This window comes from Myxocyprinus asiaticus, chromosome 4 (genome assembly GCF_019703515.2).
Source record: "Myxocyprinus asiaticus isolate MX2 ecotype Aquarium Trade chromosome 4, UBuf_Myxa_2, whole genome shotgun sequence".
Classification (NCBI taxonomy): Eukaryota; Metazoa; Chordata; class Actinopteri; order Cypriniformes; family Catostomidae; genus Myxocyprinus; species Myxocyprinus asiaticus.
In genome coordinates this window covers 40953272-40980532 of record NC_059347.1, presented here as the reverse complement: position 1 = coordinate 40980532, position 27261 = coordinate 40953272, and the positions used below count along the sequence as shown (strand labels likewise).

Genomic DNA, 27261 nt, shown 5'->3' with positions numbered 1-27261 from the left:
CTGTGGGAAAACAAACACTTTCAGCTTGAATTTTCACCCATTTACACCATTTAGCACTCTACTGTTCAATTCAACACCCAGCCTCTCTTGATCACATCAAGACTGAATTTTAGGCACAAAAGGAAACATTCATGACAATATTTTAAAGGATCTCTATGAAACAAGATGAAACCCTTTGAAACCCTTCACAATGAATCCAAAATATCGGACTGCAATAATCAGTAATGTTTGTTTTTTTTTTATTATTCAGAGGATGGGTCGATTTTGGATTAATTTTGGTTGATTAATTGGCATTGGATTCTTTGTGAGTAGCATGAAAAATAGTTTTCAAATATTTAGGTGACAATGATGTTGCTATTGTTCCTGGATCAGCAGCTTTTACAATGATATCCAAACATGCATTGCCCTTTTCCTTAACCCCAACCTATGAACCCCAAATCTAATTGGCTGATAGGGATGTTGATCCAGGAATATGTCCAAATAGCAAAATCACGGTAAGCTGCCTGTCCTGCAACTATTGACAGTAGCAGTGAAGAAAGGTTTTTAACTAGCACTTTTATTAGGACTTCAAACCAGACCTATTCAGCTAGATACTACATACCTACTAACATGATAAACATGGGGTCACTGTGAAAATGACACTATATAGTTTCTAATAAGGGTAGGACATAAGCCTACGATTGGAAGTAAATTCAGGAGGGTGGAACAGACATAAGTTCAAAAATGAGAGAGTAACTCACCGTAGTCTAAACATGAAGATGATAAATCGTGGCAGGAGCCAGCCAAGATTTGAGTGAAGACATTTAATGAGAAAGTTAGACCGAGAGAAGGAACACAGGAGAACAATAACAGCCATCACACACAAATATAGTTACAGTGCAAACACAATTACATCACTAGCAGCTTTTGACAGTGACATGGAAATCAAAACAGACAGTATAAAGGGGCCGTCCACAAGAACGTGTTTTTGCAACTACAGCATGTAAAGATGGATATCTTTGGCCATTGCAGCAACTAAAGCTGTTTTTTTCAGTATCTCACGTAGCCGCATATTTTAGAAAACATGTCAACGCATCTCGAGACACCTGTGTTGTTTTCTTTTTGTTGCTCTGCGTCCAGCTTTTTCTTTTTCTTCTCTTTCCAGCCCATTTCTGCTGTCTGCCTGCTGAGGGTATCAGACACAGTCCATCTGGGTCTGATACTCTCTTCAGATAGAGAAAAACAGAGATCGCTGCTGATCACTTACGTTAATTTCAGTGACTAAGATGTCAGTGATGCTTCCCAGCACAGTCACAAAATCAAACACATTCCAGGCATCTTTCAGGTAATTCTGAGAGGAAAAGAATTAGAGAGATTCACTATGCATTTACATGGCTTGCAGGTGGCACTTTTTGATCATATAGGCCATTGTGGATTATGTTGTTAAAGGGATAGTCCCTCTGAAAATGACATTTCTGTCACCATTAACCCTCATGTTGTTCCAAACCTGCATGACTTTAATTCTTCTGTGGAACACAACAGGAGATGTTAGCAGAACGTTAACTTCAGTCACCATTCACTTTCATTGTAATGAAAAAAATATGCAATAACAGTGAATTATGACAGAGACTAACATAATGCCTAACATCCCATTTTGTGTTTCACAGTTATACACAGGGTTTGAAATTAACTTTTTGGCTCACCAGCCACTGTGGCCGGTAGTTTCCAAGGTCACTAGCTTCTCAGCATTTTCACTAGCCAAAATCCCCCACCTCGCAAAAAATGATAAAGTGGAGACTGTAACTGCATGCATTTGTTTGGACATTTGATTTGAACAAGAATGATAGTTTAGCAGGACACAGGTGTAATGATTTAAGTCACATTTAGGATATCTGAATGCAAACTTGACCAGTTAGAACAGGAGTGGGATAGATCAGGTCAATAATTTGTCCATAATTCATGTAAGTTTTTACCCCTTCATTAAATTTACCATTGTTCTATATTGTTTAACAGTAGCATTTATAATGATAAGGCTATTAACACAGGTAAGACCATGGATGTCTCCACAATACTATGGTTAGGTTAATGTAGTCTTCATAGTCTTTTCTAAAAAAAAAAAAAAAAACTATAGTATTTGTTATAAAAATACTAATAGCCTAAACAAATTTAGAACCTGTAGCTACAATTTTCACAGTTGTAATAAAAATGTATTGTATTAGTTTAGCCCTAATAGATTTAAGATGAGTCTGTACAAGTTACCAGTTAGTGTTATTGCTGTAAAAAAAAAAGAAAAAAAAAATAATAATAATAATAATAATAATAATAATAAAACTTTTAATAAGAATGATGATGTGTATTTTAAAAACTAATTGTGTATTTGTCTCCTCTTTGTCTACCTCGTCAGTGCTGTTGATAATGTTTGAGAGGTTTGACTTTCTCCATATACTAGAATGATCTGAGCAGAATTCAAATGGGTCACATAAGTTTTGTGTGCTCTGCCGGCCGCCGCGATACTGAGTGAAGCCTGACTGAATCACGCAAGTTTTGGCTCTGTGCTGTACCAGAGCTCTGGCTCTATCTCTGGAGCATGCTGATGTACGCTGCATTCGCCCCACACAGATGCACGTGTAAATTATGAGAGGCATGAATACCATTAAATTTGCTCTGGGAGCACGGCTCCAAGTCACCCGAATTTCATAGAAATTTCAATGCAGGAAAAACCCTGAAAATGTCATCCGCCAAAGTGGCTGGTAAAAGTGATGGAGTGGGCGTTTTACCCGCATTTGGCGGGCTGGTGGGTGTTAATTTCAAACCCTGGTTATACTGGTTTGGAACCACATGAGGGTAAATAAATGATCACAGAATTTTCATTTTTTGGGTGTACCATCCCTTTAAAGGTATGAGTGGAGATACTTGCCAAGGGGCCGAAAGCAATAATTTTGAGAACACACTCCATTGAAAATAGAGCAGTGAAGACAACGTTGAGATACTTCAGCATCGCCTCATAGAAGTCAGGTGCCTTGTAGAACTGCAAGTAAAAATAAAGTTCTTATAATAAATTACAAGTTTCTTAAGAATATATCTACTGTAGCTATAAACATTGTATACAATTTTTACATTTGTCTTTTTCAAAGAATACAAAAATATTCTTAACTTTTTTCATTCTTAACTGAAGTTAGAAAATAGTAGTTAATAGTAAAACATTTCTTAGGAATGTTTTGGAAACTCCTAAGAAACTCACAAAGAAAGAACAAAAATGACAACTGAAAGAACAAGATGGCTGATTTACCTTCATCATGAGCACCACAGTGTTGAGAGCGATCATGATCATGATGGAGTACTCAAACGGTGGAGAGACAACAAACTTCCACAAACGGTACTGAAAGGACTGCTGGTTCTGCGGCATATAACGGGTCAGAGGCTTGGCGTTGATAGCAAAGTCGATGCAGGCTCTCTGAGAGGAAAACCAGCAAATGTGGAATTAATTCACAAAACAGACCCAGATAAACATCAATGTCAACCTCTAGCTTTTGGAAAGAGGATTTTTAGAATCACATTTTCACTCTAATAATCATAAAGCCAGCTTTGCCATACAAAGAATAGTGGCCTCTATGGAAAACCCTGTCTAACCTGCAGAGGAAAAAGCAAATACATTTTAGATGCAACTGATATTTTCTGGCTGTGTCGATGATGATGATAAATTAATTATCTTGGGGTCTGAGTTCCTGCCACAAACGGTGAGTCATGTTAGGCTGGCATATGGAGAGGCAAACAGCACAGGCTTAGCAAATGACTGGGCCCGTCTAAAAGGGTCTCAGAGGAAATGGGGCAGGAACATCTTGCTGACTGCTCTTCCATGGGAATGGGTGTCTGTGTGTGTGTGTGTGTGTGTGTGTGTGTGTGTGTGTGTGTGTGTGTGTGTTTACTCACTGTGCTTCAGTGTTTGAATGTATAACTGCTTCTGTCTCTCTCTGTGTGTGTGTGAGTGTGTGTGTGTGTGGTCCACCGCAGGCACATGCATTAATCTGGTTCTGTCACAATCCCCTACCTAGACATCTGCAGCTGTTGCCATGGCTGGCTTCACTGTAGGTACCATCTCACATCACTGAGCACTTAAAATCACCTTCAGTGTTTGTTTGTGTGTAAGAGGAAGATGAATGTTTATCTGTGAAACTCTTACTCTTGGAATATTTTGTTTTATTAATTTTTTTAGCTCTTTTTAAAAAATACACCTGTATTTAAGGGAATACATAAGCCAGTTTGTAGATATTTATATTGCATCTTGAAACAGCATCCATTAGCCTGGGGTTCAGAGTATGTGAGTTGAGTGGAAAAATAGTAATTTCCCCTACCTGCTCCAACTTCATAACAGGTTGTCTATTTCCCGCTCACTGGTGAGTGAAAATCTATATTCGCTCCTTAGTAAAAATTTGCAGCAAATTCCCAATCCAATGTAAAGTTCTTTCAATATGTTTTTGTCATGAATGCTTGGGCACAAGATATATTAAAGGGATAGTTCACCCAAAAATGAAGATTCTGTCATCTTTTACTCACCCTTATGTTGTTCCAAACCCCTATGCCTTTCTTTCTTCCATGGAACATAAAAGGAGATGTTAGGCAGAATAGCAGACTCAGTCACTATTAATTTATATTGTACAGAGAAAAGATGCAATAAAAGTGAATAGAGACTGAGGCTAACATACTGCCCAAATTCTCCTTTTCTGTTCTACGGAAGGAAGAAAATCATCCGGGGTTGGAACAACATAAGTAAACTATTTAGATAAAGTTTGTAGAGACAAACTTTTATATTTGCTTGACAAAGCCTTGTCTGAAAAGTTCAAAATAATTTGAAATATTTTAGACGGACGGACAGATAGATAGATAGATAGACAGACAGATTCCATTCCATAAAAAAAAAAAAAAATCACTTACAGCACTTTTAAAAGCATTACCCTTGATATTTTTGGTCTTTGTCAAGCCAACATAATAATGACAAAATTCTCATTTTTGGGTGAATTATTACTTTTAATAAAAGAATAGATAAACAACATTAGGAAAAAAGATTTCTGCTTTATTGAAACAGCAACAAAACCCCATTAACATGTGTTACGTTCGAAATGGAGTGGTATTGGAGGGATCTTGGACAAAGAGAAAACACAGATGCTCGGACTTCCAAAAACACAGTCCTTGCCTCCTAGCACCACTTATATTCTCTGGTCCAATTACCTAATTTAAATGAGTTGGTTACAAACTGTGGGTTTGTTATGTGAAAATCTCTGTACACTATTTAGTCTTACCTCATTTTTCTCCAGACTGCACTCTGACAAGGCCTTATCACCCTGTTCCTGGAATGTGATGATTATCAAGGCCACGAAAATGTTGACAAAGAAGAAGGGAAAGACCACAAAGTAGACCACGTAGAAGATTGACATCTCAATGCGGTAGCCCGGACTGGGACCCTGGTCCTCAAATGTGGCATCCACAGAGTGCTTTAAAACCCTGTGTATAGACAACATTCCACCATTACGTCTAACATTTTTACATATCATACTAAAATTAAAATGACTACATTTGACAAATTTACTACATTGAAAATAATTGTATTACAATTTGAAAGAGCAGAGGGGACATGGAGATACATTACACATCTAGAAGAAATCTGACCACCAAAAGCTTGTGAACTACTCATAAAAATAAATACTGTAACAGACAGTTACAATGTCTTGCACAGCAGATCCATGAGTTTGGGCAGCCACAAAACAGATTCATGAAAGTCTGCTCAGTCGGCCTGCTGAGAGCTATGGTCTTGTGATATCACTGAGTCTCAAAGGGCTCCACTTCAAACTGATTACAGCCTTTAAAGTGAAGGAATACAAGGCCACTGAGGGGTCAGAGGACACAAGGGAAGTGTTTCAAATGGACAGAAGCTTTTATAGGGTTTAAATCCGTACAAAAACATACTGGATAGTAAACAGTATAAAACAAAATATACCCAACTGTCAAAAGCCTGTTATTTGTACATGGGACTTCTTTAACCAGGGAAAGATAGTTTATAAATGTGTATGAGTGAGTTTGTGACTTACGTGGGCCAGCCCTCTCCAGTAGAAACAGTAAAGAGTGTGAGAAACGCCCACAACACATTGTCATAGTGGAAGTCATATTTCCTCCAGTCCCTGGGCTGGGCTGCCACCCCGTCCTTTTCATAATCTAAGAACAGCCCACTGATAAACAAAAGACAGAGCATATTCATATAGTAAAAAAATTTTTTTTATAAAAAAAACATGTTAATTTTATAGAACATTACTTTGATTGAACCTGTTACAATCAGCAAACCGAGTAGGGTTCCCAATGTATTTCCATGACTTTACTAGCCATGTGTGATTACTGGATAAGGATTTTTTAAAATCATTTTGATTCAGACCGGTTCGCTAAGGAATCTTTTCGACCGATTTGTGAACCGCTTTGACTGATTCACTGAAAAGAACTGACCCAAAAGAGTGATTGGCTCTCAAATCGGGCATCACTATGGCATGGTTTACTCAAGGCAAGAGCAATATCTGGTTGATAAAATATTTAAGAGCTGAGCAAAACCAGAAAAATTTAGATTCACTAAAGAAATTTCCATGACTTTTACAATTTCGTTCATTTCTTTGATTTTTTTAAGGCCTGAAAAACACATTTTATAAACTGCCAGATATTTACAGGTTTTCCATTACCATGGGAACCCTGCACAGTGCTTCTCCATGTGTCTAAGCTTACAATGTCATAAATCGATGACATTTTCTTCCCGAAATTCAGCACAGATTTAGACAGTACCGTTGCAAGCCTGCAGGGGGTGCTGCAGGTGTGAGAAAGCAGCCCCCTATACTCAGTGCCCCTGTTTTAATCCTAATCTACCTGCAGTCTTTCTCCAGGCCCTTGGACTCATCTGTGCAGTAGAAAAACTTGCCCTTGAAGAGCTGCACAGCAATAACAGCGAAGATGAACATGAACAGGATGTAGACAATGAGGATGTTTAACACGTTCTTCAAGGAGTTCACCACACAGTCGAACACAGCCTAAGAGAGAGCATGCACACACATACACAACATTTTGGCATGAAATCTGGTTCATTAACAACCAACTACATTTATAAACTGAATGAGGACGTTTTACAGACCATACAACAGATTTTGAATGTCAACAGATGCAAATTTACACATTTAAAGCCAGCGCCACACTAGCCAGTTTTTCCAGTGATTTTCAGGAGTGAGCTTCATAAACAATCACTGGCCAGGCAGAGGGAGACAAAGCACGCATTAGCGTCTGCCAGCGGGAGGTCGTTAATCACCTGACTGTCGGGAATCCCTGTTGAGTAAATGGTTACAGCAACGGGATCCAACATGACAGAAAAAATTATTGTCACCGGGGCCGCCTTTTGTGCTCTCTTCAAGTGACCAATGAGATTTTTTTTTTTTTACTGAAGAACTGACAAAAAGCTGATCTGAACATTTACATTGCACTCAGCTGCATTTCATCACAAACCCTGATTGTAATCCATAGTGATTCTGTCACAAAGCATTTTTTCCTCCTACACTAAAATTACTAATGAAACCAGTGGAGGCACAACAACGTAATTTCTTTACTCACTAAAAGCTGCATATGTACATTTGCATTCTATGGCATGCCTCGAGGGGATAAATACACAGTTCTGAAGAGAGAAAGATCAAGGCTCACCAAAACAGTCTGCATGTGTGACTCTCTTGGCCAAATTGCGTTGATTTGAGTCTGCTAGTGTGGCACTGGCTTAATCTGTCACAACTGAGAATAAATAATTTCCAGTTATCTGCAACTGCAGTGCTCACAGGTGTTTATGAAGCAATAGCCTTGCTGAAAATGTTTTTTAAACCAGCCTAAAGTTGTTAGTTGGTCTCGCAGCCTTGCCAAGTTTGTCAGGCTGGTCTGTTTTGAAGGTTTTAAAGGGTTTTTAAGCACTTGACAACTGGTCAGGCTGGGAGACTAGTGGCCAACCAGCTGAACCAGCTAAACACAAGGCCAGCTAAATGCCACCTTTGCAAGGCTGTGATATCAGTTAAACACCATCTTGGCCAGGCTGGGAGACTAGAGAAAAACTAACTTGGCCAAACTGTGAGACCAGCTAAACCAGCTAAGACCAGCAAACCAACCTTCTGCTAGTTTTAGCTGATTTTTATTTATTTTTCATCAGGGAGCTCTTACTATAAGGAAAACAGCTGGAGTTCAGCATCCTGGGTAATGATTGCTTTAACGTACTTAAAATGGTATGCACCTTCAGTTTTGGTAGACGTTTAATGGTCTTCAAAGGCCGCAAGACTCGCAACACCCTCAGGGACTTGATGGTGTTGATATCTTTTCCCTTTGTCCCTCTACACAAGTCAAAACAAACAAAGGGTCAGTAAGTGCCAGATCAAACACATGCTAACATGCTGTAGCTAGCCTTCAAAGGAAACATATGTATCCAGACAAAACACGTGAGAATGTGTGAAAACATGATGAAAATTTTACTTTTGACAATAAGGAATTGGGTGCTAACTGAAACTTTAGGTTACTCACGTAACCCGGTTCTCTGATAACAGAAGTGAGGTATCTCACTATGAGGGAGTCCCACCTCCCAATATAAACCAATGTCATAGGTGCCTACTTCTTTCTCCGTATATCTCTTCTCTGTGCAAATGCAAGGAGAGAAGTGTGGTGAGATACCTCACTGCTGTTATCAGAGAACGGGGTTACTGGAGTAGTTTTCTTTCTAACATACTTTCTGTATCTCACTATGGGATATAGCCAACTCCCGTATTGCAGATATGGTTTCAAAGGTCTTTGTTGAGGTTTCGCAAATCCAGAATGGGACAGAGACCTCCTCCTCTCTTGGGGATGACGAAATAGCTGGAGTAAAAGCCCTGATGGCTGACCTCCAGCGGCACAATCCTCATTGCTCTTTTGCTCAGCAAATTGGCTATTTCCTCCTTTAAAATCCAAGCTGACTCCCTCTTCGCTGTTGACATTAACACACTGTTGAACAGAAGTGGTTTTACTGCGAATTGCAGCCGATATACCCGTTTTATATAGATAAAATCCAGGGATGAACTGCGCGCCAACTTTATGCGTGAACAGAGAGGGGCCCACTGAAGCTCTCGCTCACTGATGGTGCCACGCCACCATCTAGCGGCGGAGCTGGGGATTGCAGCTCTGAGTTCGGTATTATTTTGTGTTTTATTTTCACACACTGCTGTGCCCTTGGCCCACTGCCTGGATGCACAGAGGATATTTGTATTTTTGTCACACACATGTTTTTGTGTAAACTTTCCTCCTCTCTCTTTTCTGACCCTATGGGTGGAGAGGTGAGATGCAAACTGAGAGGCACTGGGGAAACTGGTATCAACACTCCCATTAAATCATTTGTGTATGAACCGTGTAACACAAAACTTATGGCTTGATTCCCATTCCGAGTCCTCTTGGCTGGAGGGGCGGAAAACAAACAGAAACTCCGCGAGTGCTGTTCACCCACTCCATGTCCCGAACCAGAACACTGGTTAGGTCACTCGTCTCTTCTTTTTCCCCTGAGGGTTAGATAGACGATGTTTGGCCGCTGCAAAAGAAGCCTTGCTTCTCGGCTAGGGCTGTTTTGGCTGTGCCCCTCCCTGCCCTGACTGCTGGGGTGGTGGGGGAGGCCTGGTCTGGGTTCTAAAATCAGATTATCCACCTCTAAAATGGGTTGTGAACCCAGAATGTGACGGCTGCGGGGGGTGAGCAGTGGATTTTCAGGGAAGACAGGTCTCGAACGCTTCCCCATCCTTTTCCTCAAATCACACTGCTGCCGCATTGTGGACACCGTAGCCCAGAAAAGAGCTTTCGGATCCATTGAGACATCAAGGAAATTTGTCTTCTCCCTCTCAGACAGGCCAGACAGACTGAGCCAAATAGCCCGTTCGCCCACAATGGTGAGACCCATGCTGTGGCCACAGCTCTGGACAGCCCCTCTTGACATACGTAGGCTGAGACCGCAATAATGCAGATCTCTTCCCACAATGCCGCAGCCAGCTCCCCCACATCAATTTGTCAGCCCATCTCCTCCATTAACTCGGTCTGATATGCTGTGAGGAGCGAGGTGGCATTAAGAGCCCTTACAGCTAGGGCTGAAGATCGGTAGATCTTTTAGTAAATGGAGGCTGACAATCTCTCTGTCCATCCCAGCAGTGAAGTGGGAACAGATGAAAAAAAAAACGCATGACGATCGGGGTGAAGTTGATTCACCACCAATGACTCAACTGGAGGGAGACTGGACATCCCCCAGATCCTCCAGTTCATGCACATCCAGCATAGAGTAACCTTTAACAGGCACTCTGTTTGAAAAAGGCTTGTCCCAAAACCGCATTTCCGCTACGCATGCTGGGGCAGCTGGAATAAACTGCTTTACCGGGGCAGCACAAGATGGCAGCCGTTTGCCTTCATACAGATCCCTCTCTGTACCCTGGCCAGTCTACTGTGATGGATGGAGAGCTAGGCTGCCGCACTCCTTCACATCTCAATAAGGTCCAGCTCTCCTTGGACAGGAGAGGGGGATGCGTCCATCTTGCAACCCGGCCTGGAAGGAGGATGAGCAGGGAGAATGGCATCATCTTCATCCTCCTCACCATCATCCTACAAAAGACAATCATCAGCATCATCCTCCTCCTCCTCCTCCTCCTCTTCCCTGTCCCCCACCAAAGGAGCCGATTCAAAGAGGGGAGGAAGATCGGGGGAGACTTTGTCCATGAGATCACCCCAGCTGCACTGTCCTTGCAGCTGGGGTGGGGGTGTCTTCCTTCGCTGGTGGTGGAGAAAAATAGGGATCCTCATTATTTGACGCAATGACCCGCAGCCTCCTTTCCAAAACTCTCCGTACGAAATGGGAGCAATGTGGGCAGCACTCGGTATTAGCAAGTGCGGCCTGTGCATTCCTGACCCCCAGACAGGCTTAGTGGGTGGGGATCCTTCAGTGAGATCATAGATCCACAAGCACATGGACGAGAGGGATCCTTCCCCTTTGCTCCGCCGTTCGGTGAGCTTGCAGTTGCCATGACAGAACCCGAACTCAAGAACACAGAAGCAGTTCACCACAACTTGCCACTTGATTCTGTGTTAATCCTCTAGCCATAGAGGTAGAAGCTATTACAGCTCGAAAATCCACAGAAAAAAATGCAAACTCGCCTCGACATGCTGGTTCACGCTACCCGGAGAAAACAATATAATATCGCAGAAAATATATTCAATTTGACAGTGAATATATTCGCAAAAAGAAAAGCCATGTTCTGCGACATACCTGAACATCTCGCCTGATGAACTGTTAAGCGACCACATCTTACGAGTCCTGCTGATGATAGCTTCCAAAGATCTTCACGGGGAAGAGAATGAGATTGAAGTAGACACTTATAACAGTGGTTATATAGGGATGTGGGACTCCCTCATCACTGCTGTGATTGGTCTGTCAACTGACAGACTGGGTGTTATTGGTGCTTCCAAGACTGTCCACTCCTGAGGCGTTACCCATAGTGAGATACAGAACGAATGTTAGAAAGAGAACTAGCATAAACATAATACTCACCCCTCTTTATAGACTCAAAATGAATAAACACCCAACTCTGTTGTGCACAAAGTTTAAAGTGTTGTAGCTTTAAATCGTTCCAGCAATGGATTGGCGTTATTTCACAAAAGCAAATTCTCTGGATTGCATGCAGGTGCTGGTTAATACCCTGTGGCAGGGCGGAGGGTGGGGCCGGGTCGTGATTTCACACACCCGGCCCCTAATAAGGCTGATTGCGTCTGAGAGGGATAAGGCCGACTGGAGACGGTGGTGTGTCAGAGAGAGAGTTACGGACAGCTGTCCGACACCTGTGTGTGTGTTTGTGCTTTTGTTTTAGTTAATCATTAAATATTATTTATATTGTCAAGCCGGTTCTCGCCGCCTCCTTTCCGGATTTCGGCACCAGTGTAACACATCAATGGAAAGGAGGCGGTGAGAACCGGCTTGACAATATAAATGATATTTAATGATTCTCTGGTCGGCCTTATCCCTCTTGGGCTTAATCAGCCTTATTAGGGGCCGGGTGTGCAGAATCACGACCCGCCCCACCCTCCACCCTGCCACATACCCATACACTAAATGGCACTATCTGAAATATTATTGAATGATACATTAGAATTAGCAATACTCATGCAAAAAAATAAGGAAACATGAATTCAACCCAACACTGCTGTGCATCAGATTTTTAAAGAACAATCACACCACCAATGATAACAAAGAAACCCTGCCCTGAAAAAAGGGCATTGTTTCTTTTCAGGAACAAAGTCTTTATCAAGCTGACATTCAAAGTTGTCGACTTGATTAACTGGCTGCATTCATTTGAATACACTGCATGTATTCGTTACAATGCAAAGCTTATAGCAAGAAAAAACATTTACAAGATGTAGGTTAAATAAAATGCAGTTCAAAAGTTAGTTCACCCTTACAGAAAAGAGCAGCCCTCAGCAAAAATCATTCATGCTTTCGCTTCTGAATGCTCAAATCATTACTGCCAAGCTTAAAATGTCATTTGATGAAGTAACTGCAAGGACAAGCACATTTGATAGTGGAATTATAAATTAATACTCTATGGTCATATGAACAACTAAAGCCCTAAAAGTTAAATTTAAAGTAGGCACAGAGGAAAAATAATCATACTCTTCATGAGACATCACATTCATTTAAACAACCTTCACTGTTAAAGTGAATTTAAATGTTGTCAAAATTTACTCAACCCCAAACCCATATGACATTCTTTCTTTTGAGAAACAAAATGAGATGTTAGGTAATATGACAGCCTCAGTCACCATTCACTTTCATCGTGTGGAAAAAGATGCAGTACAATGAATGGTGACTGAGACATGCTGCCCAACATCTCCTTTTGTGATCTATGGAAGTTAGAAAGTCATATAGGTTTGGAACAACATGAGGTTGTGTAAAAGATGACAGAATTTTCATTCATAGGGTGAACTATCCTTTTAAGCCCCTATTTTGATGTATAGACTAACATGTGATGTTAGATGTCTGACAAAATAAACTATTATAAATAAATTATTAAAGATTTGTTAAATGGTTACACTGTTACATTACAACTAAATAACAGACATCAATAAAAAGTCAAGTCCACATATGATGAGTAATATAACAGCAATCCTAACACTGCATGTGTGCCTGTTGATTTGGACTTAGTGATGTCTGTTGGCTGAATCAAACTTAAAGTACTTTGTATTGGTTTGCAGGTACCGTTTGGTTCTTCCAGTGCAGCAATGGAAGAGAAAACAACAGAATATCTGAGAGAATATTAATTATATTTATTTAATTTAATTAATATTTAATTATATATATTTTTAATATTTATTATGGTCTAAAACTATAACAAAGCATTGGTATAAAAAAGGCATTGGCAGATGTATGATTGGTGCTGACAGAAGAATCAGCAGAAAATAACTTCAAGAAATAATTGTAAGAATGCATAACATATATAAAAATCCCACAGGAAAATATACCCATCTATTCAGCTTTCAAAAAAATGTAACAACAAATGGCCTTTTCATTAGCAGGGCAAGTGATGATATTTGTGATATTTGTAGGTTTCTAACAATTTACCTCAGAGATCTTAACCCCTAGACAGTGACAATTTGTACACACGCATGCATAGTCCATACATTATTCTCTAAATCCTCAAACACCAATCTAAAAACCAATCAGCAGAGACCGTACAGCATGGTCACCAACCAGCATGGTGAAGTCACTACTTTGGCCCAATCACAGGGCTCGGCAAAGTCATGCAACTCCACCCATGCTCCCTGATGCACATTAATCTAGCATGCATTCCCTGTACAGGGCCTGTTGTTTATCATCCAAACCCACTATACACACAAAAGGAGCCTCAATAACACATCAAGAGACACCCTGATAACTTTCACAGTGCCCCTGCTAACAATTACGGTGGGGAGATGTTGTTCCACAACAATACAACATTAATTTCAAGGTTCTGATGAAAGATATCAGTGTTATTGTAGAGGCTCCAACCATGTACAGATATTCTCACTCCACTAATATGTAATGACAGTAAAGGACCTTATCCCAGTCAACTCAGGATAATGGGATAAGGGATGTTATCAAGGAGAAAGGAGAATATTTGGGGTTCCCCACCTGTTTATGCTTTGATGTGATCTAATGAATGAGAAGAACACAAGGCAAAACATTATGACATGCTGAGAACAGGAAGTACCTCTGCACTTACAGTTAAAGGGATAGCTCACCCAAAAATGAAAATGTTGTCATCAGGGAGATGTTAGGCAGAATGTCTAGGAAATGGTCACAGGGACTGACAGCCTAACACCTTGTCTACACCAGACGCGAGTGGTGTGGCATGATGCGACAAAAGCAAATCGCTCCCATTATAATCAATGACACTGTCTTCACTGGATGCATTTGTCGTGTTTCGCTTTGTCACACAAATGGTAAACGGATGCCCTGTTCTATTTTGCGCTGCACACGTTGGCACTACTCATTTGACGCGTTCAGTGTAGACAGCCTTAATTCGTTGCAATACAATGCAACATCACTCGCATCCGGTGTAGACAGGGTGTTAGTCACCATTCCGTTTCATTGTATGGAAAAAAGATGTGATGAAAGTGAATAGTGACTGAGGCAAACATTCTACCCAACATCTTTTTTTGTGTTCCACAAAAGAAAGTCAGCAATGCAGGGTTTGGAAAAACCTGAGGGAGAGTAAATGACAGAATTTTCAATTTTGGGTGAACTATCCCTTTACCCACACAATCTTTTCAGAAAACTGGACTTGATATTTTAAAGAAAACAAAAAGAGAGATTTTTATGAGCGCTTTGTCACATTCCTTTTTGAGGCTTAAAACACGAGAAAAGGCATTATGGCTTTGTTGACTATACTGTATGCACAAGTAAAAGGAAGTTAAGCGACTGTTTTTTTGGCAAATGTTTTGGAAACTGACAAAAGGAGGAAAAGACTTTGTATGGTGGGTGAAACAGACACTTCCAAATGCCATTAATTTCTTTTGTAGGAGAGATGAAGGATAGACTTGACAGAGAGAGGATCATCTGAGCTTGGATCTGAAAACCAACATGATCAAGATCTGGAGTGAATACTAAGACATGCCAAAAAGAGATGCTTGAACCATAGCTCTCACTACAGTTCCGATCTGATTCAGATCACCTCGAGCAAGTTTGAAAGGTAATATTCACATTTTGCTTGCTCTGCAATTCCAGCAATGTAATGTTATACTTTACTGTCAAAAAACTTAGAACTAGCAAGTCTCAAAGAAGCATATGAATTTGATTTTGGCAAATGGGCAAAATGTGTCTGTATTATGCTTCAACTCTACAGAGCACACTGGCCAATCATAGCAGTCACACTGGCAGTCCACCACATTCTCTCATATGAACCTGAAAGCATGCTAAGAGATGAGCAAGTCAATATGTTCTTGTTCTCATGCCAATCAATTAATGGAGCACTAGAGTGATGTCTCAAGTGAACAATGGTGCAAGACCAACTTTGATATGCCACTCCAACCTGATTTAACAGGTCATCTTTGATATGAAATGACACATGCACTGAGCTAAACAGAAATGCACATAAACAAACCATCCTGTTTACAGGCACTGTGGGGATTGTCCAGGATGCTCTATGTTCAGTAAGTACTGTTGTGACATACTGAGAGTGGTAGGAATGTTTTGAAGGAATTAAATGGATCAATAGCGTCTACCCCTCATGACACTGGAGAATGAAATGACACGGAGAAGAAACAATCAAGCTCATAGTCTGCAAATTTGGGATGTGTAAAACTCCATATTTTCAAATAACTAGTCAAAAAACTCGTCAATGGGTTGCCTAAACGACTAGTCAACTAAACAGTTTTATGGAAGCCCTGTATGAGACACAGAAATAACTGTAAAAAAACAGTTTTTTTTTTTTTTCCTTTTTCACCCAATTTGGAATGCCCAATTCCCAGTGCGCTTAATTCCAGTGGTGGCGTAGTGATTCACCTCAATCCGGGTGGCGGAGGATGAATCCCAGTTGCCTCCGCGTCTGAGACCATCAACCCACGCATGTGGCTTGTTGAGCGCGTTGCCACAGAGACATAGCACGTGTGGAGGCTTCACAGCATCCACCGAGGCATCCGCACTCAATTCACCACGCGCCCCACCAAGAACGAACCACATTATAGACCATGAGGAGGTTACCCCATGTGACTCTACCCACCCTAGCAACCGGGCCAATTTGGTTGCTTAGGAGACCTGGCTGGAGTCACTCAGCACACGCTGGGATTCGAACTAGCGAATTGGCGAACTCCAGGGGTGGTAGCCAGCGTCTTTTACCACTGAGCTACCCAGCACCCCCCCACCCCAATTTTTTTTTATTTTATTTTTATTTTATTTTTTTAAATTAAAAACAAAAAAAAAACAAAAACACATTTTTGTATATATACTGTATATACAAAAAATCTAGATAAACTAGTCAACGTCATTAATCAACTAGTCAGTTATTGGATGACTAGATGGCTATCGTGACCCATTCCTACTGCAAATGCTTGAGTGATGCTCAATGCTAGATTATGGAGAGGGTGAAATACAGGAGAAAGTCCCATGCTTCAACATTCGCATATGAGCTAAGCATTACTCGACTCACAGAGATGACGAACAGGGAAAGAGAGAGAGAGAGAGAGACAGACAGACAGAGACAGAAATAAGGACACAGAGAGAGTTAAGGTGTTACCCCATGAAGCTCCTTCAAGTGATTCCAGGCAGAGAGAAACAGAGGAAGAGAGGGGAGTGAGTGACAGCACAGCAGAACACTCACATTGAACATGCCTTGACATGACATCACAGCAAAAAACACAAAGACAAACAGGAAGTAGACAGATTAGTCAGAGTCTGCTTAGAAGAGAACAAGCCGAGAGACCCCTCTTTCTGAGATACACTTGTTAAAGCTCAAATTCACAATAGCTTAGGCCTGCCTAAGCTGGTTTGCTGGTCTTAAAAATTGCTGGTTTAAAATTGCCTAACTAGTCTCCCATTCTTGACAAGCTGGTATTCAGCTGGTCAAGCTTGTGTTCAGTCTCCCAGCCTAACCAGCTAACCTGTGCCCAAAACCCCTCTAAAACCAGGTTGAACAACTAAAGCCAGCAAGCCAGCTTAGGTTGGTTTAAGCTTTTTTTTTTTTTTTTTCTCTTTCTGTTTTTATTGAACTGGCAATGTTCCCTTACTATTTCTAATAGCATCTAATAGCATTTCCTCAATACTTAAGTGTTGTAGTAGCCCATCCATTACACCAATGAAGATGAGCAAACAGCTGATCGTATCAGACAACTCCTTTATTAGCTCCCACACATACACAAACCCGTGCACACACATTTACACAGAGACATATACTTGTTCTCTTTAATGAATAACAATAAGGAATACATTCTTGAAATTGCAATAAAGTGATTTCAATAGACCCAAAGACAGGAAGGAAACAACAGATCGCAGTGAGCTGGCGAAAATCTTAAAGCTTTTTTTTCTTGCACTCTGCTCACAGCATGATGAATGAGAGGAATTTAACGCATATAAAATTTCCAGCTCTGTATGTGTACAACTAAGATAGACAAAGACACTCTTGTCCCACTGTGAGATCGAGTGTCAAGTAAAATCCTTAAAAGAAAATACAGGTGAAAACCTTCACTAATATACAATATGTGTCTGGAATTATGAGAAAGTTTTTTTTTTTTTTTTTTTAAAGATCAATGATAAAAAGTATACAAAATATAGGTTTTAGTTAGAATCATCTAATAAGCTGTGTGGGTTTCATACAGGATTTAATAATTATAGGAAACTTACGAGAATGCAAATGCCACCAGTGCACCACTGACCACAATGAAGTCCAGAATATTCCACAGATCTCTGAAGTAGGAACTGGGATGCAGTATTAAACCTAAATCCACCATCTGATGAAGAAAACAATAAAACAGGATTATACAGTTAGTTACAGACCTCTTATCTGATTGGACAAGCAGTGTTCCAAGCTTATAATTAATGTAGTAACACTGGGACGCTTGACTGTTTGTATCACTCCGCTTGTCTGTGTCTTATGGAGTTCAAAATACATTGTCAGTACATTTACGTGTACATTTTTAACAAACTTAGCATATTAAGATGGGTCCATGTGTTTCATAAATTCATGAGTCAATGGTAATATAGAAATAAATACTTTCAGGAACAGAGAGAGACTGGCATCAAATATTCTCATAGAAAAATCCAGCTTGGGTCATCAGAGAACTTGAAGACTTCTGGGTCAAGATTTTAAAAAGGTTCTAGTGCAAATACCTGATAAATACTGTACACAGTTGCAGTTTTAACCACCACGCAAGCCACGCATTTGCATGGGGCCCCGGACATTAGGGGGCCCCCCGCCCCGGTAGGAAAGCTCAGCAAAAACCACCTGAGGGGTGACATGTTGTTTCGAGTACACGTGCGGCACGAATACACCGTTGTCAACGCTAACAGAGCGGTTCACGTTAGAGGTCTGCTGGGTTTTTAAGTCAGTTTTTCAAGTAGGATTTCATGTTCGGGTTTGTAATTTATGAAAAAAAATATACAGTCCTTCCGAACTTGTTTCACCCACACGCTCTCACTCACATACGCACGAATGGATGTGTTAGGGACTGTTCACACCAAACGTGTTTTTGCGTGCATCTGCTCTGTTTTTCCATTGTTTTCCTTTGTAAACACGCACTGGACAAAAGTCCATACCTGCTGCATCACATCTTGCTATTTCTTCAGTGTCTCACGCAGGACCAGCATATTTTTAGACACTGTGTCAAGTTAAAAAGAAAGTCAGGTCTCAAAAACTGTTTCATTTGTTGTGCTGTATCTTGGTTGTTTTTAGGGCAGGTGTCACAATGATTTAACGTTCTTAACAAGTTCAGGTTGCAAAGAGGTGACTGTTATGTTTAACATTATTCCAGATTGTTCTGCACCAAGCAAATTTCAGCGCTTGATAAACGGCACTGTTTTTACCCCCTTCTGCTCTAGTGTGCTGATGGGCTACCGTGCCTTCACTTCAATTTTGTATCATATTATACTGATAAACTGGACAACAATAAATAATTGTTGGGTTATAATAATAAATGACAACTGAATTCCAAAATGTTAGTGAGTGAAGAAGTAGGTTTTGCACACCCTGTTCATAAAAAATAAATAAATAAATAAATAAATATAATAATAATTTGTAAAAATATATGTATTGCTTTTTTATCAAAAAAAAAAAAAAAAAAAACACATGGAAAACATGTATTAATTATCTTTAACTAGATTTTTATTTAATTAAACATTTTGAATGTACTTGGCTACAATGGCTGATAAGATGAATTTAAAATTATAATTTAAAATCAATTTTATGCAATTTGTTAAGCAAACATTTTCTAAATTGGTGCCCTGGGCTGGTCGGTTGCTTGGGGCCACAGAAATCATAAACAAGCCCCTGACTGTACAGTAATTTACCTCACACTTACCTTAATGACCATCTCAAATGTGAAAACACCAGTGAAGACATAGTCCAAATACTTCAGCACCTATGAAGTGAAAAGAACAGAAATCAATAAATAAAATAACAAGGGCATCAGCCTGCCATCAGTTCATTGAGAAATATTAGGAAATTATGGTCATACATTGACAAAATGTGACTTTAAACAACCAGACAAAACACAAAAGATATGAATTTGTAAAGTGTAGACTCACATTGTTACGAGGGGCATTGGCTTGGACTGGGTCCTCGGCAGCCAGGGCTATACTGCTCATGGTAATGACCACCAGGATACACATCTCAAAGTAACGTAGACTCACAATGTAGTGGCACAGACGCCTCACACTACACAACAATTACACACACAGTCAAACAGAGGCTTGTGACAATTAGATCTTAAGTCTGCCTCTGGATGTATCTATAGACATATAATCAGTGGTAATTAGTATTATACTATAGTTAGTTACAGTCCTCTAATATACAGTAAATGGACAAGGGGAGCTCCAACAGTGCTGATATTTAGTGAAAAGCACTGGGGTGCTTCACTGTTTGTATCACTTCACCTTTCTTTGTGGTGACATTGTAAACAGGCTACCAGTCTTTGCACGGATAGGCAGCAATCCAGCTTTAGTTTCGTTTGGAACAATTTTTGTTAGAAATAGACAAAATAACTATCCATATTGTGTCTGAATACTGGTCCTTACTGGTGCCCCAACTGGGCCATAGACAGCTGGGTTATAGATGCTGCATTTGGCTGCTGCTCCCCAGTACACAGCTCTATGTGGAGGTTTATGGCATTGGATGCCTTTAAGACTTAAAGACCTTGAACACACACAGTGAAACTTTACAGTTAATAAGCAAAAACAATTTCCCATATAACAGCCTTGGTAGTTCGCCATTCACCATCTACAACAGGTGCGCATGAATGTTTGAGATTCCCCACACAAGTTTTGGGGAAGCTACTTTGAAACTGTAGCTTGCCATGGGAGAAGGACATTTTCATTCTATTAAGCACTTGATTGGACAAAATTCTGAGTAGTGCAAGAGTTATCAATATATTTGGTCCTTTTCTAGAAGAGAAACTCTGTAAATGTTAAATGTGTATACCTGCTAAAGGTTCATTTTGTCAACTTTTAAGAGTGCACAAGTACATAGATAAAACACATATCATGAAAGCCACAGAAACCATTAAATGCAGTTACTAATTTAGTAGCATTGCTACTTCAAGTTAGCTATTCCCCGACACTGCTACACACACACTTACGGATTGGTTGGGCTGAAGATGAACATTGAGCTGAAAGGTAGGATGGGACGAGGGCTGCTCTGGTTCAGATCCTCCAGATTCTTCTCAGTCATGGGCATTGTCTCACTGTCTATACTATTCACTGAAGAGACAAACACATGTCATGTGTAAACCAATATGTTAGTAAACCTAATAAATCTCAAGCAAAAGCTAAATTGTGTATGTAAGCTCTCCTAGAATGTCTTTCTCCCAGCACCTATAAAATTGGATTTTAACATTTTTTAGATGTTAAAATACTTTCTTTTTTTATCCCAGTTTAATATGCAAAGATTAATAATAATATTCTTAATACTCTTTCTTTCATGGAATATAAAAGGAGAAGTTAAGCAGTTTGTTAGTCTCAGTCACCATTCATTTTATTGCATCTTTTTCCATACAATGAATGTGAATGGTGACTGAGACTATCATTCTGCCTAACATCTCCTTTTGTGTTCCATGGAAGAAAGTCATGGAGGTTTGGAACAAATTGAGGGTGAGTAAATGACAACAGAATTTTCATTTTTGAATGAACTATCCCTTTCATTCCCTTGAGAAAGCACACAAATGCAACTCAATATGTGAGCATAAAATGAATTGAAAACGAATAATTGTGGGCTGAAATGGCTGTTTGAGAAATACTGACTGGGTATGAGGGTCGTCTCTCCTGGAAGAGATGTGATGGTCACAGGAATGTGTCTGCTCATTTCTGCAGTCTGACCGACATTCTTCTTGTAGTCAGAGTCTTCTGGTTTCTTCAGACACCATCTGTTCTGGACTGGAGGCTGATGAGGGTTGACAGCCAGTGAATCTCCTCCCATGTCCATGTGCCTGAAGCAGCGAGTCAGAAGCAGGTTACATTTTGAGCCACATTAGATATACCAATATCTATCCTTTCGAAAATGGAGATATACTAAACACATGCTAGAATACATTCCTTTGATTGACATGTCTCCCTATTTTTTATATAGGGAGACATTTATAAAATATATTTTTGCTGTATAAAGTTAAAAAAGGTTCAATTTTTAAAAGATTCAACATCTTAAAACCCCTGTGTTCAGTTACATTCTGCCAAGCACTGCATTGAGATGTTTTTGAACAAAAGAATGCATACTATGTGAACGGCTTCTAGGCCTGCAAGCTACTTTCATAATCAGAGGGAATAATTAAAGAAAACAAATATCAATAGTCTCATTAGATCCTGCACAGTGTTCTTTTGTAAACAAGTGCAATGTAAGAAATATATTTTACACAAGAAACTTCATTTAAGACTTTGGTAACACTTTATAATAAGGTTCCATTTGTTTAAAAATTTAGGTAACTAACAATAAAAAATAAAATTAAAAGTTGTATTTGTTAACATTGTTTAAAGCACTATGAACAAACATGAACTAACAATGAACTAACAATAGTGTTTTTATTAACTAACATGAACAAAGATTAACAAATGCTGTAAAAAAATATAATTTTTTTTGTTGATGCCTAATGCATTTACAAAAATTGAACCTTTTTTCAAAAAATACTTTTTAGTAAGAAATTTTACCTGTGGCTGTGTGACTTGCCCTCCTCTTTCTCTCCATTCCCTAGTTGTTCCTCTCCCTCTAGTGTGGACTGAGCTTTACTAGTGCGTGGCCTGTGCCGCCTCCTCCCTCTGTTACCTCCATTCTCCCCTCTGGAGCACCCCTCCCCTTCCCTTGTTCCTGAATGTGAGCCCTCCTTATGCCTGGACCTCCTTTCGCTCCTCCCCCCAGCACTGACCACTCCATTGCCCTCCCTGTTGTGTCTGTGGGAGTGATGGTGCCGATGTTCTCTCTCTCCCCCTCCCTCATCCACCGAGCTCTGGTGGTGATGTCTGTGCCCCCCCTCTCGGCTCCGGCTCCTGTCACTCTTTCCCTCCTTACACTGTGTCCCATTATGCTCTTTACTACGGCTGTGATGAAAGTGATGTCTGCCCTCTTTGCCGTGGCCTGTGTCCCCATTCTCATTGGTCTCATTAGAAGGCCACTCCCTGTGACGGTGGTGCTTGCGTGGTGGGTGGGACTGCGAGGGTTCCATCATAGGGGGATCTCTTTCATCCGCCGTGCCGACCTCCCCTTGCAGTTCCTGGGGCTTGTCCCAGCCTCTGTGGGAGCTGATGGGGCCATCGCAGCGAGGTTCCACCACCAGAGGCCGGTCCAAGTGGGTCTTGATGTCAGGGCAAAGGTGAAGGTTGGAGGTCAGGCGAGGGTTGAGCTCCTCTTGGTACAATGCCTCGCTGCTGGCCTGCATGTGCTTGCGGATCTGGGAGGTGCGCTGCTCCCACACAGACATCATCTTCAGGGAGCGCTGCTGCTCTATACTAAAGAAGAGAAGATTCATGGAAACATACCTGTCAGCATTAGATAGATGAAGTTAAAGGGATACTTCAACCAAAACTGAAAGTTCTGTCATCATTTACTCACCCTCATGTCAAACCCATATGACTTGTTAGGGAGTAAGGAAATGTTAGGCTGAAAAATAGTCACTATTCACTTTCACTGTATGGAAAAATGATTAAATGAAAGTGAATTATCATTGAGGCTGTCAGTCTCTAACATTCTGCTTTTTCTGTTCCACAGAAGGTCATACAGGTTTTAAATAACATGAGGGTGAGTAAATGATGACTTTTGAATTTTCAGGTTGGGCATGATGTTGTTAGGCAAGATGTTGATGATAGTCGGCATCCATGTCAAGACCCCCTATAATGTCAGCAGAAGTGTGATCAAATCTGAATTATTTAACATAAAAAATACTGTAGTGCTTCATGTCGAATCGCTGCAATACACTGCATGCCATAATAATGATGGAGTTCTTCAGCAGTTCTTCAAATGAAAAGAAGGTCTTTATGGATGCCAAATAACACAGATCAGGTATGGACATGCTTTGCTCATCCTGCAAGTGTTTGTGGATGATGGTTTGACTCGTGAAGTTTAAAGTCAACATGAATTGCAGTTTGCAACCCGTTTTACTTCCATAGTGTATTTCTGAGTGACACAGGATATACCTTAAGAAAAATTAAGGGTGGGACTTTCCCAGGAATTAAATGGATCTCAGAAATCATAATTCATCAATAATTTAGTGCTTTAATTTTCGAAATGTACAATAAAATGTAGAACCAACCAAAACTACATGTACAGAAAAATCCCAAAGCATTAAAAACATGGAATAGGCTTTTATATACAGAAGTCCCAAATTATTATTAGAAATTGAATAACTAAATCACTAAGTCTTATTTATATAAGAGTAACAAAACTGATGTGTATTATAGCTCAATCTGAGATTAATTAAAATTATAATGAAGGTAAGAACAAATTAATATGTGTAACTGTTGTGAATCCATCTAGATTTTTTTTCTTGGGAACTACTTCTGCAACTTCAATGCATTTATGAGTGAATAAGACCCTTTAAGACCAGGAATGTGCATTAAGAAAGTAAATAGGGTGAATTTTGATTTCATGTTGACTTTAATTATGCATCCTATGCCTGCAATACACAACAAGTGCACTATTTAGTGGCCTTTGCCTGGTTTAACGGCCTAATATCTACCCCTCCATCAGTGGCAGTTCTGGCTTACTTGGTGCCCTAGGCAAGATCAGACATGGCGCCCCCCTAACGTCCCAATGCAAGTGAATGGTGACCAGAACGCTGAAGCTTCTAAAATCGCAAAGGCAGCATAAAAGTAATCCATAAGACTTCAAAAAGCACTTAAATATTTATCTGTTTCTCACCCACACCTATCATGTCACTTCTGAAGACATAGTTTAAACACTGGATTTATGGATTACTTTTATTCTGCCCTTATGATATTTTTGGAGCTTCAAAATTCTGGCCACCATTCAATTGCATTGTATGGACCTACAGAGCTGAGAAATTATTCTTAAAATCTTCATTTGTATTCTGCAAAAGAAAGAAAGTCATACACATCTGGAATGGCATGAGGGTGAGCAAATGATGAGAGAATTTAAATTTTTGGGTGAAATATCCCTTTAAATAAAAATAACCAGACAATGAATATAGAAATGAAGTAACTAATATATATATATATATATATATATATATACACACACACACACACACACACACACACACACACACACACACACACACTACTGTTCAAATGTTTAGGGTCACTTACTCATTCTTTATTTTTTTTTTATTTTTTTTATTTTATTTTTTTTTTCACATTTTAGAATAATAGTAAAGTCATCACAACTATGGAATAATAGAAATGGAAATATGGGAATTATGTTGTGACTAAAAACAATCCAAAATAAATCAAAACTATGTTATAATTTAGCATCTTCAAAGTGGCCACACTTTGCTTAGATTTTGCAGAAATGTACTCTTGACATTTTCTCAACCAACTTCTTGAGGTATCACCCTGGGATGCTTTTTAAACAGTATTGAAGGAGTTCCATCTATATGCTGGGCACTTAGTGGCTGCTTTTCTTAATTATTCGGTCCAAGTCATCTATTTCAAAAACTTTTTTTTTTTTTTAAATAAACTTTTGCAAAGTACTGTGTGTGTGTGTATATATATATTATATATATGACACATTCTATTAACATTGACATCATATATACAGCACATAACTTAAATTGCACAACTAAATTAAAGAGTCAATAAATAAAGTTTATGGCAGAATTCTTACAGATTGCTGCTACTCTGTGCTATTACACTTAATCCCTAATTTAAAATTGAACCCTCCCCTCCTAGTTTTCACTGATGCAAAATCATCAATGACTTTGTCATATCTGACCAGCAATCACATGGTTGATACTAATTTTCTCGATCTTTTCTCACATCGCAATCTTGCGAGCTCTGTGTGGGCTTGGCCGGGCAGGTATCCTTTTGTGCCGGCCCAGAGAGTGTTGCCGACCTAGGCGGCTGCCTATAATGCCTATACCAGGATCCGCTACTGCCCTCCATTAAGAGAGAACCTAAATCTCTTATATTTCTCCCATCCTACTTAGAAATTAAATGTGAAATGTTCTTCTGGGTAATGTTATCCTATGCCTTATTTCTTATTCATTTAGCATGAAGTATACATGAATCAAGACAGTTCCCAGTGTAAAGCAAAGGTTCAGTGGAGGAATAGTAACACGTCTCTGCTTTCCTCTGTCTTCTCTCTTTTCCTCATCACTTTATTCTGAGCACACCTCTAGCAGGTAGGCTGTGTTCCAGGGAGCGGGCGTGATGAGTGAACTGCAGCGATGTGTAGACAGATGTTGGGAAAGAGAACACTCAGAGGCTGAGAGAGAGGGTTACACTGATTTTCAGACACTATTTACTGCCAAGGCTCTAAAAGGGCCTTGCGGTGTGAAACACTCCTGTGGTCAGATTGCAGTTCTAGTGGACAAGGTATACAATATGGTTCTGACTCTTTGCATCAAACTCTATGACAGAACCTCAAAGAGTGATCTTAAAGAAATAATTTTAATTAAAAATCTGTCATCATGTCATCAAAAATCTGACTTTCTTTTGTCTGTTCATTATAACAGGAGATGTTATAATGAACATTGCAGGCCATCTCTTCATTACAATGGCAATGAAATGGCAGCTGTATTGAAAAGACGGCAACATAAGAAAGAAAGCAGGTTTGGAACAACATAAAGGTGAGTAAATAATGACCGAATTTTCGTTTTTGGGTGAACTATCCCTTGCCTTTCGGCCACTTTATTGTTGTAGAGAGAAGAGAGGAAATGGTGGGGGAAAGTTTCATTGCCCGCATGAGTATTACATGTCAGTGTGTAAGAGCACATTTCGCATTTACTATGAAACATTTAATATACTTGGCAAAATAATCTGTTGCCATTATAATCTAATGAAAATTAACAAGCTTTTATAAAAAAAAAAATAAATAAATAAAATAAAAACATGTTGTTCTCAATATGTTAGTACCCCATTACCTACAGATAATGGGCTGCTGTAAGTCGTGTTGCTAACGTCCACCAGACATATCCACACTGAATTAGACTGAATTAGACCACCACAGGTTATATTTCTCAGGACACCTATTTTAGAGACATCTGTCAGGCAGAAGGGGAATTTTATGTGTGGTATTCATAAAATGTTCATTTACAACAGCTTTAAAGTGGAAAGAGTGAAACACTATAGATTAATGATTAGCACAGGTGAGCAGAGGGTTAATATAAAAATCGCAGGTTAACCATGGGAATACATAAACTGCATGTGAAAAATGAATAAGGGAGAAGATTCTGGAATGTCCAAAATACAGCAGTCACTGTCAAAAACTATGAGGTGGGTCATGGATGAGTACTTGTCTTTTGTCTCACAGATGATCAAAATATGTCCATTCACATACTAAAGCATTAGTCATGCCCTATACAGAACTATTACCTCAGGTAGTGGTGTGCAGGGGA

At 39.7% G+C, this 27261-nt stretch overlaps 1 pseudogene; it reads right to left on the bottom strand.

Moving 5' to 3' along the window:
- The window catches only part of LOC127439939 (probable voltage-dependent N-type calcium channel subunit alpha-1B), a 194125-nt pseudogene that overhangs the window by 29194 nt on the left and 137670 nt on the right, over window positions 1-27261 (bottom strand).